Raw genomic sequence first — 19208 nt, forward strand, 5'->3', positions numbered from 1 at the left:
TTGGGTTAGAAGACCACTAAGGTGTCATTGACATCCTAGGAATAAACTGTGTATTCATGCAGCAAATTAGAGGGAATTCCCAGGCCCCGAGCACCTGCACAGCACGCCTTTCTGTGCTCAAAATGTGCATTCCTTATTTAATTCTCTCAGCAGTCTTATGACTATTTCCTGTTTTACAGATTAGCAATCTATCCTAGTTCTGCCTCTTACCAGCTGTGTATATTTGAACAAATTACCTCTGCGCCTCAGTTTCGAAGGCTGCTGAGCAAAGGTTCTGGTGCTTTCCACCAGTAAGTCCCACTGGCTGAGTCTTCCTCTGTGTTGGTTCAGGAAACTCCCAGACCACTCTGAGCAATCAACCTTGATTTTTCCATTAAAGCCGCCATTTCTGCTTCATTCCATGTTTCCGAATTCACAAGGTGTCTTAGAATCAATGGGAACATTTGTTGAGTGAGCATCTTGAATGGATGTGTGTGTGCAGGTGGGAATCCTATGTCATGTGTGCAAGTGAGGGCCATGTGTATGCACATGTATGAATTTTGCGTGTGCAACTGAGCACTGTGTACATGCAGCGAGTGTTGTATGTGCACACCTGTGAGCAAGTGCCAGGGCTGGGAGTAGGCATCCCACAGGTGAGCAAGCAACATGTGTGTATCTGTGTCATACATGTGTGCCTGAGCAGCATGCATGTGCAAGTGAACATCGTTCGTGTGTCTGGATGCTTCATCTTCCTCCCACACACAAACCTATGAGCTTATGGGACTGTAACAACCTTTATCATATTAGAAATAAAACACACCTGATATGAGCCTCCCTCATGCCTGGTCCTCTTCCGGGCTTCCCTGGCATGGGAAGCCAAGTTTCAGCCCTTGGTCCACTCCCAGGTTTCATTCTGTCCTACATGAGTCACTGTTACAGCCTCCAAACTAATCTTACACTCCAGTGATTCCATGGCAATCAGGTCCCAGCCATTCCTCTTTCACAAATATTAGTGGCTCCACTTTGCCTGCAGGATCAAGTCCAAAACCTCTGGCCTAGCCCTGAGGGTCCTCTCAGGGACAACACGCACCCCTCCACTTCCACGGACACTGGACCTCAGTCGAATGCAGCATCTCCTCATCAACCACACACATTTCGCCTTTCCTGCTTCCCTGATCGGGCCCATTCCCACTCTACATTCCCAGCAGATAAAATTCAGAAGGCAAGTAGCAGGTGCCCTGGGAGGAACATTAGCATTGGCAAGGGGTAAATCTTGTTTCAAATTCTATCTTTTCTCATACAAGTTTGTGATCTGAAACAAATTGCCTAACATCTCTAAGCTATGTTTACTTACCTCAACATTTATATACTTACCTGTGAGTTTTTTTGGCCTGAATTTGTGAAATAACATGGGAAAAAATAGTAAATAACAATGCATGGTATATATATTATCCAAATTCAAATGCCACTATAAAGATTGCTCAGGTGTCTCATTCCATATCATCTTATCCAGACATAATCTCCCTTGAAATCATACATTTCTATTAGTTCTTCTCCCAGGTTGGTTGGTTCTCACCACTCTGAACTTGAGCACAGCCCACATCTGATTAAATGCTAACGGCCTTCACAGGGCTCAGCAGACAGGCCTCAATCCATACTTATGAAATCAGCAAAGAGATTGCTCCTAGGGATTCCACAATTACAGCATTATCATTCACAAGCATATATTGAGCAACCACTCTACTCCAAGTTCTATAAAATTCCCTGTGGTTACTCTGGTGATTACGACAGCCTATCCTCAGAGTTCATACAAACCCGAGTATAATCCCAAACATACAAAACAAGAAGTCTATGCTCTCAAGTGCTCTGAGGAGCAATCGAAGTGTTTTTAAAGAACAGTTGTGTTAACTAGGGTTACACTAGTTGGCCTGGCTCTCTGAAGGTCACCAAGTAATTGTCTATGACCAGCAAGTTACAAATAACGATATGGCATGATAAGAAAACCTTTGTTATTTTCAGTAGAAGTTATATAGCCAGTTAGTTACAGCAGTCATCGTTCCTGAAAATAGAGCCAAGAGTTTAATAATTCAGGATTAGAGACCTGAATTCCCTGTCAAAAGAGACCGGATCACCTTAGACTCTGTCAATGTTAGGATTGCAGGTTTATTGGTCAATAGATACTGAGTGAATGAGCAGGTGAATAAATGTCTCCTTAGCACTTCATTTATCATCAAGCAAACCGAAGGTGCTTAATGAGTGTGAATGGAGACATTTGAAATCCCTGTTGGGATATGGAGACAGGTATTCCTGGGGTGCAACTGCCCTTCTGGTGATAAAACATAAGGCAGAGTTGGAATCAAGATGGAGAACGTGAGGATGCATGCCAGCAGGACACCTGTGGCCATGTCCCTTCCAAGTCACAGTAAAAACACACACGGCGTCTAGCAGGTGCTAACTGTAAACTTACTCTTACGCTTGCGTAATCCTCAGAGCATCTCCAAGATGAGAATTATTGTCTGTAATTACAAGGTGGGCAACTAGAGCCAGCCAGTAGATTGTCCAAACCAAGATCTGGCAAGTAGGAGGGCCAGCCTTGCCGTCCAGTTATCTAAACTCCAAACACAGTGCTCCTGGCATTGTACTGGAACTTCCTTCAACTTGAGCTTCCAATCACCATGTCAGATGAACACCTTGGAAGGTCTTGTTTTTTACTGGACTGTTGGCCAATGGGCTACACATTTTCAGTCAGAACATAGACAGACCAGAGATCCACAACATCCAATTTTTAGTCACATTTGCAAATGTGATATCACATTTTTTTCCTGTTTTCTCAGCTACAATGGTTTTGAAAAGCAGGGTTCACTTTTAAGTAACTTTGTGGTTTGTCACTGAAGGCAAAGCTTGTTCCCTCATCTACCTGGCCATGCTGCATAGTCTCTCAAGAATCAGGGCCACCCATCGAAAGAGAGCCCCTCCCTACCATGCTGTGCCCAGAGCTGCTGCTTGGGAAGAGCCTCATACCTGAGCTAGGCTCTGCTCCTGCACAGCCAACATCCAACATTTTTCTGTTGGGAATTGGATCCAGGGACAGAGGGGCAGGCCATGTTCTCTGCCAGGGTGGCCCAGGGACACCACCCCAACACTATGCCTCAGGAGTGTTGGGGTGCTAGGCCGTGATTTTCCTTCCTGGACCTCAATTCTCCCATCTCTCCAATATGGGGTTTTACCTGGGTTGTCTCTAACATCCTTATCAGCTCTGCCACACTCAGATTCGTGACTGCAGAATACACATCTAGGCTGTGCCAATTCACTCCAGGCAGCCCACTGAAAGGCAAGTGAGGAAGGGAAGGGGCGTGTATGGGACTGCCACTCTGTACATCATGCCCTGGAGGTGCCGCCCAGCCGTGTCCTCAGGGGGAGCTGCTCTCAACTGCAGGACATCCTGCCAGCCCCAGCTGTCAGCCGCCATCCCTGCAGGGATCGCCTGAGCTGCTCAGACTGGCCTCACTCTGGTCACTTCCCAGGCCCTGTCCCCTGGTCCCAGCTCTCTTGGTTCCTTCTCCCCTTCACATATATGTCTGGTTCCAGGATGTTTAGCTCTGCACGTGTGTTAACCATCCAACTACCTAAGGGTTACCTGCTAATTAATCTAACAGATACTTAGAACACCCCAAGTGACAGGCAGTGTGCTAATGCTAGGGACTTGAGGCACAGCTCTTACAGCCATCTGTGGCATTGACTTTGCAGTGCTGAATGTTGGAGCCAGAGGACCAGGGGCCACCAGAGCCGATGAGTGCATGACTGGGCCCCTGCTATGCACCCAGGCCAGGAGATGAGTCCGCAGCCTCAGTCAGAGGCCCGTAGCTAAGTCCTCATTCCCAGGCTTTCTTAGCCAGGCGGGATGTGTAGCTAGTCAGAGCCCCAAGCCCTCCTTACTGCTAACTATGAGTCTTGACTCTCTCCCCTACTCAGTGTGCCCCACGTCACTGTGACCCATCAGACCGCTCTGTGCCTGAGTCTTTAGTTATGGCCAATACCACTTAGAGGATCCCACGTGTGAAGGAGAGCTAGGGGGCATGGAAATTATAACCAGGAAGTGGACACACACGGCAGATCTCACTAATGAACAAGGAAAACCAAGTCCAAGGCACACTCATAACTTTGACCTGTGGTTTGGTTCTGAAATTTTAAAAATCAAAAAAAAAAAAAAAATTTACATAGGAAAAATAGAAGATATGATCATAAGTATAAGAAAAAAGACAGCATCATTGATCAAAACAATCTACAATAGAAATGTATTTAAACCAAAGAAACAATAAAATACAATTTTTTGCTTGTTTAAAATACCAGTGGTTCAAGGGAAAAAGAAACAATATCACTTGTGGGACTGAGATAACTTTCCCTGTGTCTTAATTACAATTATTCTGGAAAGCAATTTGGCAATGCACTTCCAGAACCATAGAAGGGTTCATATTTTTTGACCCAATAATTTACTTCTGGGAATTGAGCCTAAGGATATAATTCTGTAACAGAGAAAGGAAAGCAACCTCTCTATATAAATACCTTCCCTGAAGCATTATTTTTAATAGAAAAAAACCTGAAAAGATCCTTAAATAATCAATAACAGAAAAATAGGTAAATAAATTATGGTACACACAATCAATGGACAGGATGCTGTTTTAAATGGCTTGAGAGAATCTACAGCAATGCAGAAAACTGCATTCCATGGAATAAGCAGGGGAGGATAGAAAATTAAACACGCAGCATGATTTTATCTGTATAAAAATGAAAATGTATGAGAATGCCCTGAACCAGCACAAGTATCTGCATCATTCCGGTGTGGTAGGGAAGCCTCTCAGGGTACTGGCTAGTTCTCAAGTCTCTGCCATACAGAATATGACCTTAAAGTGGTAAAAAATACATTCTTCTAATTGAAAAATTCAGAAATATGTATTGAGTGCTAATTGAGGGTATAAGAGGAAATTTTCACTTCCTGGAGAAACATCTGGCAATTTCAATGACTATTTTTTCTTCTCAGAAGAGTTTGCTACCCAGGGAGGATGAGCCACATCCTGGGAGACCCTCCTTCGGGGTCTCAGGTAGAAGGTCATGTGTACGGGAGGAAGGTTTTTGCTGCATTTCCTTGAACTACACAGACTGATTTGTACACCCGTGCTGTCAATCTTTCACACCTTCTCTGGTGCTTGCTGAAAGAGCTTAGAGGACAACAAACCCCACTGGAAACAGAAAACCCCACCACAACCCTCACGGGATGTGTCTTATGACCTTGGAGTTGCCCTGGAGCATTGTTACCTCCATGGAGCCTACATGCACCTTGTCAGAGCAAGCAATTTCTCAATCTCCGTGTTGTTACAGGCACTAAAGTGGAAAGAGAGCGAGCGACCTACACAGTGAGATTAACTTCTGCATCCTTTTAATATATCCAAGTTCAAGATTTGAGCTAAATAGAGTATATTTTAACAGCCCCTCTACAATTTCTTAACTGTGCGTCCACAGCTAGGTGCTTGATCTTTCATCCCTGGTTTATTGATCTATTAACCACAGATCATAGAATGTATCACTTCCTTTTATGTTCATAACCAAGTGAAGTAGGTATTATGCTAAATTGATGTTATCTATGTAATATATAGTACCTCATCATAAATAAGGTGACATACATGTCTGTGCTGGTTGGTTTAAGCAATGACTCAAGGGGCAATCACTGCCTTAAGGACTTCAAATCCCAGAGATGGGCAAGTAGCATTCCACTTAGAAATCACACCTCTGGGGCTCTATCAAAATAGAGTCTTGATGTTCTACCTGGACCTGGGCTTGGTAACCTTTGTCTTTAATTAATACCTAATACTATGCTAATTAACATATTGGTTATGGGAAACAGGTCCTCTTTCATGAAATCAGTGGCCTCTATAACATATAGCCAGATTAAGATATCTTAAATATTTCCCCACCATTGCATTAGCTAAGCAGGAAAGTTTGGAACTTTTGCTAACTTGAATCCATAAGGTGGGCAAGTAAGATTCAATCCCTAAATGACCTGTGTCCAACCATGAGGCAGGACTCTTGTCACCTGATTATACTGAGATGGTGACCTAGTTCTGCTTCTAGAATATTGTCTCATTTCCAGTTAATCTTTGACATTACTCAAGACATTGTTGGATCACCCAAAAATATCATCAAGCTAGGAGAATGCATCCTAGCAATTTTATGCCAACTCACTAAGTTTCTTTAGTAGATGTCTGGCCAGGTGAAAGACTCCTTGTCATCCACAACCAGGCAGCCCCAGTCTGTACCCACAGCAAACTTATCCATAGCTGCCCTGTCCTGGCTAGAGAGCCCAGTAGACAGCTTAACTCTGAGGTTCCCAGCCCATAGGCCAAGGCCTCCTGGGAACGGGGCTGCACAACAGGAGGTGAGCAGCAGGGGGCGAGTTGAGTGAAGCTTCATCTGCATTTATAGCCGCTCCTCATTGCTCACATCAGTGATGAGCTCCCCCATCTGTCATAGCCACGACATTAAATTCTCACAGGAGCACGGGCCTCTCTGTGAACTGTGCATGCATCGGATCTGGGCTGTGCACATGTGCTCCTTATGAGAATCTAACCCCTGCAGTCTATGGAAAAACTGTCTCCCATGAAACCAGTCCCTGGTGCCAAAAAGGGTGGAGACTACTGGCCTTAAATGATGGATGAGGTGACAATGGTGGCCACTTGGCTGCTTCTCTGAGATAGTAGCCAGACAAGCCCAGGCCCTCAGGCCTTTCAGGAGCCGCTTGTCTGAGTTTTTCCAGCTTTTTTTTTGAAGATTGAACAAACTGAGGCAAAGAAAAGTTCCTGTCCACATCAAAATGAGAAGTCTGTGCCAAGATGTCCCTTTTGCTCCAATCCTGTGTACCCTGAGGTCTGGAAACACTGTCCTCTTGCCCTTATATTCACAGGTGTCACCACCAACCCTCACCAGACTCCTTCACACTTTACTCTGCTTAGGTGTCCCTGGCTCCACATTCCAAAATAGAGCCTTGACGTTCTACCTGGACCTAGGCACAGGATCAGAGCACTGTCCCTCCCAGCCTGTGACATGTGGCCATGGCTGAGGGACTCACAACTCATCCCAGGGAAGGTGTCCTGCAGGACAGCCATGGAGGGACCTGCTGCAGGGCACTGCCCTCCCCAGGGGGGGTGGTCCTTGCTCTTTTGCTGTCTCCATAGGAAGATGGAGTTTTGAAGGTGATGGGGCTTCCTACTGGCTCTGAGAGATGGTGCCAACCTCTTTGGCAGGCTAGTTCAAGTTCATGTATCCCTCTCCAGTGTGATTCTGCTTAGACACTTTCCTGAACAGCCAGATGCAGCACAAGGATTAGAGAGGAACAGTGAGCCTTCAGGGAAACGGAGGCCCAGCAGTGTGAGCTAGCCCCGTGGGGTATTAAAGCCTTCCACCAGAGTGATCTGAAAGCAAACATGATCTGGCTGTTCTACATACATTTACAGATGTGGGGTGCAGACCTCAGAATAGCACTGCTGGCTGCTGGGCTTGAAACTGACTGAATTCCTGTCCTCCAGAGAACATCATTCCCTACATGGAAACCCAGGTACAGGACTCAATCCTGAAGCGTTATCTCCCAAGGACTTGGCTCGCTTATCCTACTATCTGCCCACCCCCAGGGGTTAGGGGCGCATCTTCCCTGCTTTCGAGAGGGAACCAATAAATGGAGACCGGGTACAAGTCAGGAGTGGGCTTCTAAGAAGATGTGGCCTCCTGTCTGTCTGTCCCAGGGCTCCTTCTCTAAACTGTCTTCCTGTGGAAGCACTTTGACCACAGAATCTCCAACACGTCCACAGTGAGGGGGCCGCAGGGAGGGCTTAGCAACCTGGGTGGGCGTTCAGGCCCCTGAAACCAATGTCATCAAGATAGAGATTAGAAATGGGTCTCTTTGGGGGCAGAGGACACCCAGGAAAAAATATTCTTGGGACAAAATATGCAGCTTCCCTTCACCCCAGATCCAGCCTGGTCTCTTTGTCCCTGTCATGCCCCCGCCATGCCCCCGCCACTTCTGTATTTCCTCCGCCAGAGCCCACATCATCTCTTGCCCAATAGTCCAAGTCTCCCTGACTTAAATAGCCAAATATTCATCTCTGAGCTCCACTGGGGTTTCCTGGATGCCGCATGCCCACCTCTGCCTGAGTACCTATAGGATTTGGTCTCTTGAGTCCTCAAATCCAGGTTCTATTCATTTTCCCAATCTGAGGGAAAAATAAAATAAGCTAAAGGGATATTGCTATCAAATACTGGGGGATCAGGGCCTTGATGTCATGTCCCAAGACTGCCCACACTCAGCGTCTGCCTTGGGTAGGGCTGTCCTTCCGACAAGTCTGTTGCCCATGTGTAAAATGATGCATTTAGGGTAAGATCAAGAGTAATTTTGTTCAAATAAAATCACAGGGAGAAGCACAGAAGAACATAAAGCTGGGAGTGAGGAGGGGTGGGCACCCACACCTCGCCTGTCAGCCCTCCTTTCTGACAATGCACTCATCCCCAGGATGTGGCCAGAGGGGCAAGTGTGACATCAGTCAGCTCAGGACCCTTCCCAGCTTTATTCTGGAAAAACACCATGGAACTGAATCAAAACCTCAACAGATTACGCTTTCCAGAAATTTTCTGGGTAAGCCTGAGCAAGTCACTCTGTCCATCTCATCTTTTAAACAAATACATAATCTATGGATTCCTTATTGCTACAAAATGCTTACCATGTACAAGGCCCAGCCTCTCCAATGCTCATATCAACTGGTTCCCTTTTATAGGGAGGAAAACTAGAATTGAATGAGCTGGGGCCTTTTAGAAAATGTGACATTATACGCACCCTAAACAGAAGCACAGAACCTTCCATAACCTCAATTCTCTGCCTAAAATCTAGAGCGGAGGAAAGTGAGACTCAAAACTGAGACCAACGGAACTAATTTGTTACAGCTCACACACCCAGAGGGAGCCACCACTGCGGTGCATCACACACGTGTCCATGCACACATGAGTATAGGCATGTGTCTATTTGATAAGCTGTGTTTCCATTCTAAGTTTATAACACTTCAGTGTTAACATCCCTTTTCAGTTATTTTTAGACTCATGGGTTATTTAGGGGGCTTTTGGCTTTTATTAGTTTCCAATTACCTAAGAATTATCCAGATCTTTCCATTATTGATTTGTAGCTTAATTCCATAGCTCTCGGAAACAGAGACATTTCATTTTAAATCTGCATGTTTATACTTAGAACAGCCATTCCTACTCTTCAAATAAACACACTGCTAAACTTCGGTGTTCAAGTCTTCATGAGATCTGGACAGTTTACTAGATGAATTTCCTCATTACCTTATGAAAATTGTGTTCTCAAGAAACAGTCGGCCTGATTCAGTTTTTTTTGTGTGTGTGTGTGTGTCTCAATATCACCACGGGGACAGCTAATCTCAAAATTACTCCATGGATCACCCCTATGATATCTTTAGCCATATTATTTACTTGAACTCTCCATCAGTATCTGCAATAATTGTGAAGAATTAAAAGTGAAATAACAAAAAGCCCCAGGTCATTCAATTCTAGTCCCCCCCCCCCCCATAAAAGGGAACCAATTGGTATGAGCATCGGAGAGGCAGGGCCTTGATGTGGTAAGCATTTTGTAGCAGTAAGAAATTGATTATGTCTCTGTTTCAAAGATAAGATGGACAGGAACAGTGTTAGCCTGGCATGACCACTTGGAAGGCATCTGAAATGTTGCAATCCCCAAGCCCAATCTAAAATGTACCAGAATGTTTATTGCAGCCCAATTCGTAATTGCTAAGTCATGGAAAAAGCCCAAGTGCCCATCGATCCACGAATGGATTAATAAATTGTGGTCTATGTACACCATGGAATATTATGCAGCCTTAAAGAAAGATGGAGACTTTACCTCTTTCATGTTTACATGGATGGAGCTGGAACATATTCTTCTTAGTAAAGTATTTCAAGAATGGAAGAAAAAGTACCCAATGTACTCAGCCCTACTATGAAACTAATTTGGGGCTCTCACATGAAAGCTATAACCCAGTTACAACCTAACAATAGGGGGAAGTGGGAAAGGGAGGGGAGGGAGGGGGTGGTGGATAGATGGAGGGGGATTGGTGGGATCATACCTGTGGTGCATCTTACAGGGGTATTTGCGAAACTTGGTAAATGTAGAATGTAAATGTTTTGGCACAGTAACTGAGATAATGCCAGGAAGGCTATGTTAACCATTGTGATGAAAATGTGTCAAATGGTCTATGAAACGAGTGTATGATGCCCCATGATCATATCAATGCATAGTTATGATTTAATAAAAAAATAATAATAAAATATATCATTAAGTGCATTCTTCATCTGGTAGGTCATGAATGAGGCAAACTTGTGAAAATATTGGAGAGAAATTCCACTCAGTTCAAACGAGCAGTGACCTGTGGGGACCAGTGAACACATAGCTTGTGGGAGCACAAGGCCTGGTTTCAGGACCAGCTCCCACCTGGATAACCTGGAAGGAGCTGTCTGCTGAGTCTGTATCTCCATCCAGAAAACAGAAATAGAATTGGTTCCCAGCTCCACTTCTTAGGTTGTTTAATTACCAACAGAAGGAAGAAGAATGTTTTGTCTGTGGGTGCTGCTTTTGGCTCTGCTGTGTTTGTCTTCAAGGAGCTCAGAGGCTAGCAAGAAATGCATGTCTGTAATGTAGACAGGTAGTTCTGAGGGTAATAGACATGAAGGATATGCTGAGAGCACAAAATATAGGGGGTCCCCCAAAAGATAGGGAGACCCGAGCTGGGCAGGAAGCCAAGGTAAAAAGTCTGAGTCATGACAGGCAAAGGTGAGGAGTAGCAGAGCACCTTCGGGGACCACTAGATTCGGACACACCTGAAATGCCAACGCAGGGTGAGAAAGGTATAGCAAGGCAAGCAGCAATCCGATGGGTTTCAGCCACCAGGAGAGGAGAAACCTTGGCAGGCAGCCTCTTCCCCAGGATCTCATGGCCAACTATGACGTACATTTAGAACTTCTTTCCTCTGTCTACACTGCTGACCTCTCCAGCCACCCTCTGGCTCTAAGATCCCATATAAATGTTCTGTTCACTCCATGGAGGGCCAAAATCAAGAAACAATTCCCCCACCCGGCACCTGGGGCTACAGATTGCACCCACAGCTACCTCTTCAGGCAAACCTCAAGAGAGCAAGGTGTGAAGACTTGGTCTCTTTCAGTTAAACATCAGTTTCCACAACTGAATGTTCACAAAGAAATCACTTCTTTATTGGTGTACAATTACTATGTTGTGCTAGAATGTATTTTATCTGTTTGATGGGAAACACAAAGTGGGCCAGCTGGGTGGTCATCTGTAAAAGATATTGAAGTCCTCCACTTGATAAGTGCTGTGTAACAAAGCATCAAAGCATATCATTAACAATGAGAAAGATCCGGGCTAATCCTGGCCTTGCCATTCAAGGGTTAATACTACTTGCATAAGGTCACATAGCTACTAATCTCCTGTTTATTCATCTGTAGAATGCAATATCTACTTCATGGAGTTTCTATAAGGATTAATTCATGATTATATATATACCTGACAGTAAGTGCTAAGAAATGGAATTTTCTATTATTAGATATAAAGTAAATGATCATAGAGGAAAGAGGATTAGACAAAGGATGAACCAAGGAATGATTAAACACCCCAACTGGAGCACATCGTCTAATAACATTCTCTGGCCCAGTGCTTCTCCGCCTTTAATGTGCATACAAATCACCTGGGGAGCGATTGGGATTTAATAGCTCTGAGCAACTGGGAGATCTAGGGTTTGAGACTCTGCAATTCAAGTTCTCAGATGATGCCAATACTCCTGGTCCAGGAACCATACTGTGAATAACAAGGGCCTTTTATCAATGCCAAGCGATTTGAATGCAGTTTGAGATGCTCTGTGCTATATCTCAAGAAGTTGTGGGTATTCAAGAAAGACCCTCTGGGGTGACTCTAAGATCTATGGTATTGCCAGCTGTGGGCCAAACTTTGGGAATCAGAAGCATCGACTCAGAATGTGCAGAGGGTACCATTGGGTGTATAAAAATGTCAGTAGTTCTTGGGGTAATAGTAAATACAGCTAATTGTTCTTGAATATTTTCATGTGTTATGGTTCTTTGTACTAATTTATTTAATACATTAACTCTCTAAAGCAAGGACTTTTTGCAGTTTTTGGCCGGGGCTGGGTTTGAACCTGCCACCTCTGGCATATGGGGCTGGCGCCCTACTCCTTTGAGCCACAGGCACTGCCCACAAGGAGTATTATAATTGCCAATTTATGGACAAGGAAGCCAAGGATTATGAGGTTGAGTCACAAACTCATCATGTTCCCAGACCATAGGATTAAGAGTTCACTCTGAAACTCAAGATGGAAGGAAAAGGGGCCTGTGTGGTGGGGTGTGATAGCCAATGCCAGTGTGCTAGCCCCAGTCCTGGGAGCTCTGGGTCATCTGAGGGTCTCCTGCCTGTTTTCCATTGTCTACACTAAGTTTGAAACCAAAGAGCTGAGACTGCTACATCCTGGAGCATGAGCCCAATTCCTTTTTCCACTTCTGTCTTTGGTCCATGAAACTTGGCAAGCACCTGTGTCTAGTGGAGGTGGCGGGTAAAATGCAGATTTGCCTATTCCATGTCTGCCCAGGCCTGGGAGATCTGTGAACCCCAAGTTTCTCCAATGTATCCTTTAGCACCATGGACAGGACCTATGGCACCTTTAGTCTCTCAGCATTTTGTCCCTAACCTACAAGGCTGTTGGAGGGCAGATAAACAGCTAAACTTATTTTCTCCTAAACCCTTTAATTATTTTAAAAATAGAAGGCACTCAACCATAGTTATCCTACTCGATAACCATGAATAATGCACATTAATGCACAAGCTAAGAATAGGAGATGGGGGTGCTAAGTAAGCAAGCCATGAACAACCAGAATCAGTGGTAAACTGTATGTTTGGGGCTTCTAAGAGCTATCTGCACACCACAGACACCGTATGACACATTAAACTAGCTGCTCAAAATCCTCAGGCCCACAGCATCACCATCACCTGGAATAAATCATCAGGAGCTTGAGCCCAGCAACCTGCATTGCTTCATTTAAGAACTGTGACTTTACTTCAAAAATGACTTGACAGGTGAATAATTTTAGCAGACCTAGAAAATGTGTTTTAGAGGAAGAAGAGCTGGCATTGGCCAGTGCATTGGTTAAGTATGGATAGATCTAGAATCCAACAGGCCCAGTCTGATTCCCATCCATATCATTTGCAAGTCATGTGGCCTTGGGAAGGTTGAGCCTTCTCTAGAGAACTGCTGGGAGCACACAATAAGGCCCATTACCGCTCACAGAGAAACTATGATGACACACAGTAATAGCTCAATGGAAAATAGTTGTAATTCTCACCTCCAAGGGCTGTCCCCTTTTAAGTGAAAAAATTAATATTCCACACCACATAACATCACCAGGTGTTGGCCAACCAATCTCTAATGGCCCACAAATCTTGGCCCTGCCATTAATAATGCCCCCATTGTATGACTCAAAAGGAATGAGAGGGATGCATCATTTTTCCATTCTACACCATCTATTCCACCTGTCCCATTACCCCCAAGGAAGTATGAATCCTTTAATGGTACATGGAGGCCACATGTATTCACTGCTGAGGTTCAGATAGGATTTTTGAGGAAAATATTTACTTATCAGAGTCCTTCCCTTCTCTTCACAACCAAACCACTAATAATGAACCAGATGGCCTCCAGTATCCACTCCAAAATTTCTTTGAATCTCAGAATTTTGAATAGAGCTTTGCTTTGAAAAACAGGAGAGAAAGATCCAGGTCCTGGTTCCCAGTCCCTTGGCTGATGATCTGCTCTCACTGTGGGAAGAGATGCTGACCTTGCAGGTCACACATCTCCAAGTGGGGCCTGTGGAAGACCTGAGGCACCACTGGGGCTTTTTTGCAGGTCGGCTGCCTGGGACAGGATCAAAACAGTGGCTGGCCCAAGATCTCTGGTCTAATTAGAAGTTGAGTGGTATGGGGACATCTTCCATACCTACTGCTCTGCCCTATTAGCCATGTAGCAATGGGACCACCTTTCTAAAACACAATTCTTTCATCCGTAGCCTGAAAAGGGCTCTTTTCACCTACAACCACAGCCAAGGTCTTCAAGTTCTCCAGATACTTTCCCATATGCCTTCATGGAGCTAAATCAGTGATTTCACCCCCTCCCCAGGAACATTTGTCAGTGTCTGTCTCGAGACAGTCTTTATTTTCACAATTGCTGCTGAACATTGTACAATGCAAATACAGCCCCTACAGCTAAGAATTATCCATCCCCAAATGTCAAGACTGTAGTGACTGAGAAAACCTGGATTCAATTCTGCTGAGCTCAAATGTTGCCTCTTCCAAGAAACAGTCTGGGTCTACACCTTCTTCCCAAAGGGGATCCAGGTGCCCTTGCTCTGGGATCCCATAGAAGTAGCCCAGAAAACTCAGAGGGATAGTGGGGCACCCACAATTAAAATCATTTCATTGTGGTTCTCTGGTCACTGTTTCTTCTACTAGGAGGAGTTCCCGTTCCATCCTGACAAGACCAAGGAAAGGACCAGCTCCCGTTTTGCTGTTTTTATTTTATTTTTTTTAGAGACAGGGTCTCATTTTGTTGTCCTCGGTAGAGTGCTGTGGCATCACAGCTCACAGCAACCTCCAACTCTTGGGCTAAGGCGATTCTCTTACCTCAGCCTCCCAAGTAGCAGGAACCACAGGCGCCCGCCACAACGCCCGGCTATTTTTTGTTGCAGTTTGGCCGGGGCCGGTTTGAACCTGCCACCCTCAGTATATGGGGCTGGCGCCCTACTCACTGAGCCACAGGTGCTGCCCTGTTTTTGTTGTTTTTACCTCAGTTGCAGATCATTAATTTTGTCATACAACTAATTAATAGGATGTCTTTGTTCTATGCAGCATCTAACAAAGGTTTGGCACATGGTGGGTATTCAGAAAATATCCGTCCACTCAATGATATATCTGAAGAGTGTAGATTACTTTCTGCCTTCTTGCTATAATTACTAAAAAGCCATCTGGCACCATGGGAAATTCAGACCCCTGACCCACTGGGAGGAGTGGGTTTTGGCAAGCAAGGTGGGGACCCAGGGCATCTCAGGGTACTATTTTCTCTATGCCAATAGCTTCACAGGTGTCACTCAGCCTCTGAAAGTTTTCCTGCCTCAAGTCTATGGCAGAGTGGAGAGGATTCTACTTTGCCTCTGATTTGAGGACATTGACCAACACTTAAGAATCAGACAAGTTTTAGGGACCTTGGGGGACCTAGATTTAGGAAAAAAAATGTGCTTAGAACAGTAGTTTTCTAAGACACTTCACACACATACACACACAAGGTACCATACACCCTCAATCAACTGATAGGAACCTACACCTTGCACAACCTTCCTTAATTTGGGCCTGGGTTTTCTTTCCCCAAGCATCTAATTGGCTCCTAACTTGTTTACCTGCATGGGGAGCCATCACATCGAGCCTCTGGTCCTCTGTTGTAAAACACTCAAGCACCATTCATGGTGCCCTGGGTGCCTGACATTCTGTTTTGGGGTATTCAGAAAAGTCCTAAGAAAGCAGCCCCCTGTGGGGACACAGGACACATTTTCAACAGATTTCTCTGTTACCATGCTCATCCCTTGTCAGAATGGAAGAAAAACATAAAAGACAATGCAGTTGATTGTTGTGCAATCTAAAATTCTGTCACTGCTGAGTCAACTCAATGAAATTCAGCTGAATTTCTTTTATTAGCTTGCTGAACTTTTTCCAGTGTCACAAGCATGAAATAGAAGCGTAAAATCTATATGAAGTTTGAGGTATTGCCATATAAACTTGGGTAAAGATGTTGAAGAAATGATCTCTTAGTAATGCTGACCCCCACCAAACCTGAGCTTTTGATTGCAGCCATAAGTGTGTCTATGTAGGATGTGACACTTGTCCCCACTTCTTCCTTATAGATCTGGAGGATGAAATCCAGACTCCACATGGACTGCTAAACCCCTTCACAACTTGGCCCCATAACAGCACCTACTGCTGGCTAGTCCAGGGAAACGGGGGCTGCTCAGGACCTGACTCCTTCCTGTCCCTGTGCCCTCTCGGTCTCCACGGACAGGTTGTCCTACGTCACATCATAAATCAGTGACAACAGTGATGAGACTATTCAAGCTCTTTGCAAATACTGATGAGTGTAATCCTCATAAAAGTCCTTTCAGACAGGTCCTGCTATCATTCTAACTTTACCCATGGGGGTCCTGAGTCACAAAGGGTCTAAGTAACTTGTCCAAGGTCAAACACCCCGACAGGCACAGATTCAGATCTGAGCATTTTGGCTCTAAAGCCTGTACTGCGAAAGCCTGGCTTGCTTTGACCCTGGTGACTACTAAAACTTCTCTGACTTTCATTAGTCAGCAAATGTGTCACAAACGCCTATATCAGGACCAAAAAAAATCAGTCTAGAAGCAATCTCACCATTGTGAAATCACATCATGTTTTGTCTTTACTCTTGCACAGTTCAGAATCAACTATTTTTAAATTATTTTGTATTAGGATTAAGATTTTTATATAGCATTTATGTACAGATAAAAATGTACCTTGCCTTTCATGTTTGATATCAGCACGCATTTTTAATAGCCTGGATGCCATTACAGTAATAGTTCACGGCTCAGGCCTTCCTTTGTGGTGTAAACACTTGCACCTTGGTATTCTCACTTATTTGTATTAATTTCACACCTGTCTTCTCCTTTTCCTATCTTCCTAATTCTAATTTTATTTTTTAACAAATACCATTTTATTGTTTACAAAATACTTGACTCTCATAAGAGAGCATGTTGCAAATTACAAAAGGGGAAAAAACAAATGGGTTTAATAACAGGCACTTATTCATACCGTCAATTTAGAATAAGGCAGTTCTTTATTAAAATTAGACAAGGCCACACATACGTACACTGCTATGTAAAAAAAAAAAAAATGCCAGTTACTTAGAAATAGGCCCTACCAAAATATAGAAAAGCATTGTAGTGTTCTAAATTATAGCACATACAGTTTCAGTGTCCCACTATACAACTGTTGCTTTTACATAAGCATCTGGTGACAGACTTGACTACCTTATTGAAGGGGCAAAGCCCCAGAACTAGTTAACCCCCACCTTCCACAAGGCTTTATTCAGATGACTTTGGAATGTGGTGTCAAAATCTCCATCCATTTCTGCTGCAAGCTCCCTCAGAGCAAACACTGTGGACTCCTCCTTGGCATTCAGAATCCACACAAAGAACTCATTCCACAATTCACCATCTTTTACCTCAGAAATATTTTGTCTAAGTTTCCAGAGGGACCCATCCCAGAAGACCTGTAGGTGTTCCTCGAACAACAGAAAATGCACCGAATTTGCTACACCAAACGTTCTGCCTGGCAGGGAGCAGGACAGTCAGCCAGGATCTTTTAATCCTTCCAAGGTCTATACAGTCCGAAAGCCACTGAGGGTAAAACCATCCAGCTGCACCCTGAGGTCAACACTGTAAGAAACGTCTACTGTCTTCAAAGCTTGTTTTATCATTATCATCAGGATGATGGATTCTGCTTCTCAGGATCAGACTCTGTGGACTCGTCACCGTGAACTATATCTGCTTTGGGTAGCTTCTCCACTATTGTCAAACGGTTCTAAACAATCAACACTGTTATTTCATGGGTTGCAGAAGATCCTGAAGAGTGAAGTGATTTGTATATTGGTGCAAAACAATACATCCCCATCTTGGTATTGATAACAGCTGCATAGATGATCAAACTCCTCATTTAAACATTCCTTTAACTTGAGATTGATATACAAGTCCTATGGGACAGGTTGAAGAGATTCCTTTGGTTAATTCTGCAGAGTTTCTTGGCACCCCCCAAAATAATTTGTAATCTTCACAATTAGACGTTCTTTTTTTTTTTTTTTTGTACGAAAGGTCTTTATTGGTGAGGGGGGATGTTGCAGGACAACACCAAGGAGGAGTGAGGAAAGAAAAAGAGAAGAAAGAGGGGGAAAGATGGAGACCGAGAGAGACAGAGGGGAGAGAGGGCTAGACATTGTTATTTAATGCAGCAATCCTTACTACCTAATTCAATTTCCTTCTCTATTTCCAACTCAGGCATGGGTCTGTCTTGTACAGAAAACTCTGCAGAGGTGATTAACTCTAGTAGGGATTTTAGCAGTTGTCTGTGATCCTGCAAACACCAGAGTTTTGAGAATTACAAGGGGTCTTGACTGAGCTACCACCCATGGGGGATCTGCAGGAGGACTTTAATTGTTTTCAGAAAGAAGAAACTCTTCAAAAGTGGAGAATGGTATACTAGGACCTTAAGAACGAGGATGCTCCTGCCCCATGTTTTCCACAAGTGTAGTTTCTCTGGCACAAGAGTTTATTACCAAACAGAGCTGGACACAGTCATTCCTGGCTCTTCCCGAAACTTGGAAGCACTTTGCGGCCCAGCTGTCCCCTTTGTGGGTACCGTCTCTTCTTGCTGGTCACCTGCTCTTTCTTGCTGAGGAGTTTGGATTTCTCTTAGCTCCTTCCCCATCCCTTCAATCTGTTTCTGCATTTCTGCTCTCTTTTGGGGCAATGATCAATAGCTCAGCTTCCCTTTGCTCTTTTAATTTCTTCTGGAAAACTTCAGCCTAGATTTCTTCAAAGGAGAATTCCCCTACTCCTGTATTGATCTTCTCCGTACAACACGTCACCTTCTCTTTCCTCTCAGATGATTGCCAGTGGCTTTGTTGAGCCCTTTGCAGAGGATCTTCCTTCTTCCTTTCCAGGCTTTCTGGTGCCTAGAATGTGGTTTATGCTTTGTTCGATTTCACATGGTGTCATAACTGCTGTTGTGCAGTCTCTTCTGCGCATGGAGTAAAGCTGGGCTGTACTGCCACAAGGCCTATATTCCAAGGGTCTATCTGTATGCCAGGGGCCTGCTTACAGCTCTTTCTCTAGACAACTTTGCTCTAGAAGCCTCATCAGCATTCTCACTAAAAATAGTAACTCTGCATCTGTTGAAAAACTTGGTTTTGGAGTCCTCTGTTCGGTTCTGGCTTGGAGCTTTGGGAGGCGCCTCCTGCACAGCTACTGGGAGCCCTTACTGACTT

At 44.4% G+C, this 19208-nt stretch overlaps 1 pseudogene; it reads right to left on the reverse strand.

Annotated features, from left to right (window-relative positions):
• The window catches only part of LOC128563440 (mitotic checkpoint serine/threonine-protein kinase BUB1 beta-like), a 165820-nt pseudogene extending 147327 nt beyond the window's left edge, over window positions 1-18493 (reverse strand).
• Between the last annotated feature and the right edge of the window lie 715 nt (window positions 18494-19208).

The sequence above is a fragment of the Nycticebus coucang genome, chromosome 13, assembly GCF_027406575.1.
Source record: "Nycticebus coucang isolate mNycCou1 chromosome 13, mNycCou1.pri, whole genome shotgun sequence".
NCBI lineage: Eukaryota > Metazoa > Chordata > Mammalia > Primates > Lorisidae > Nycticebus > Nycticebus coucang.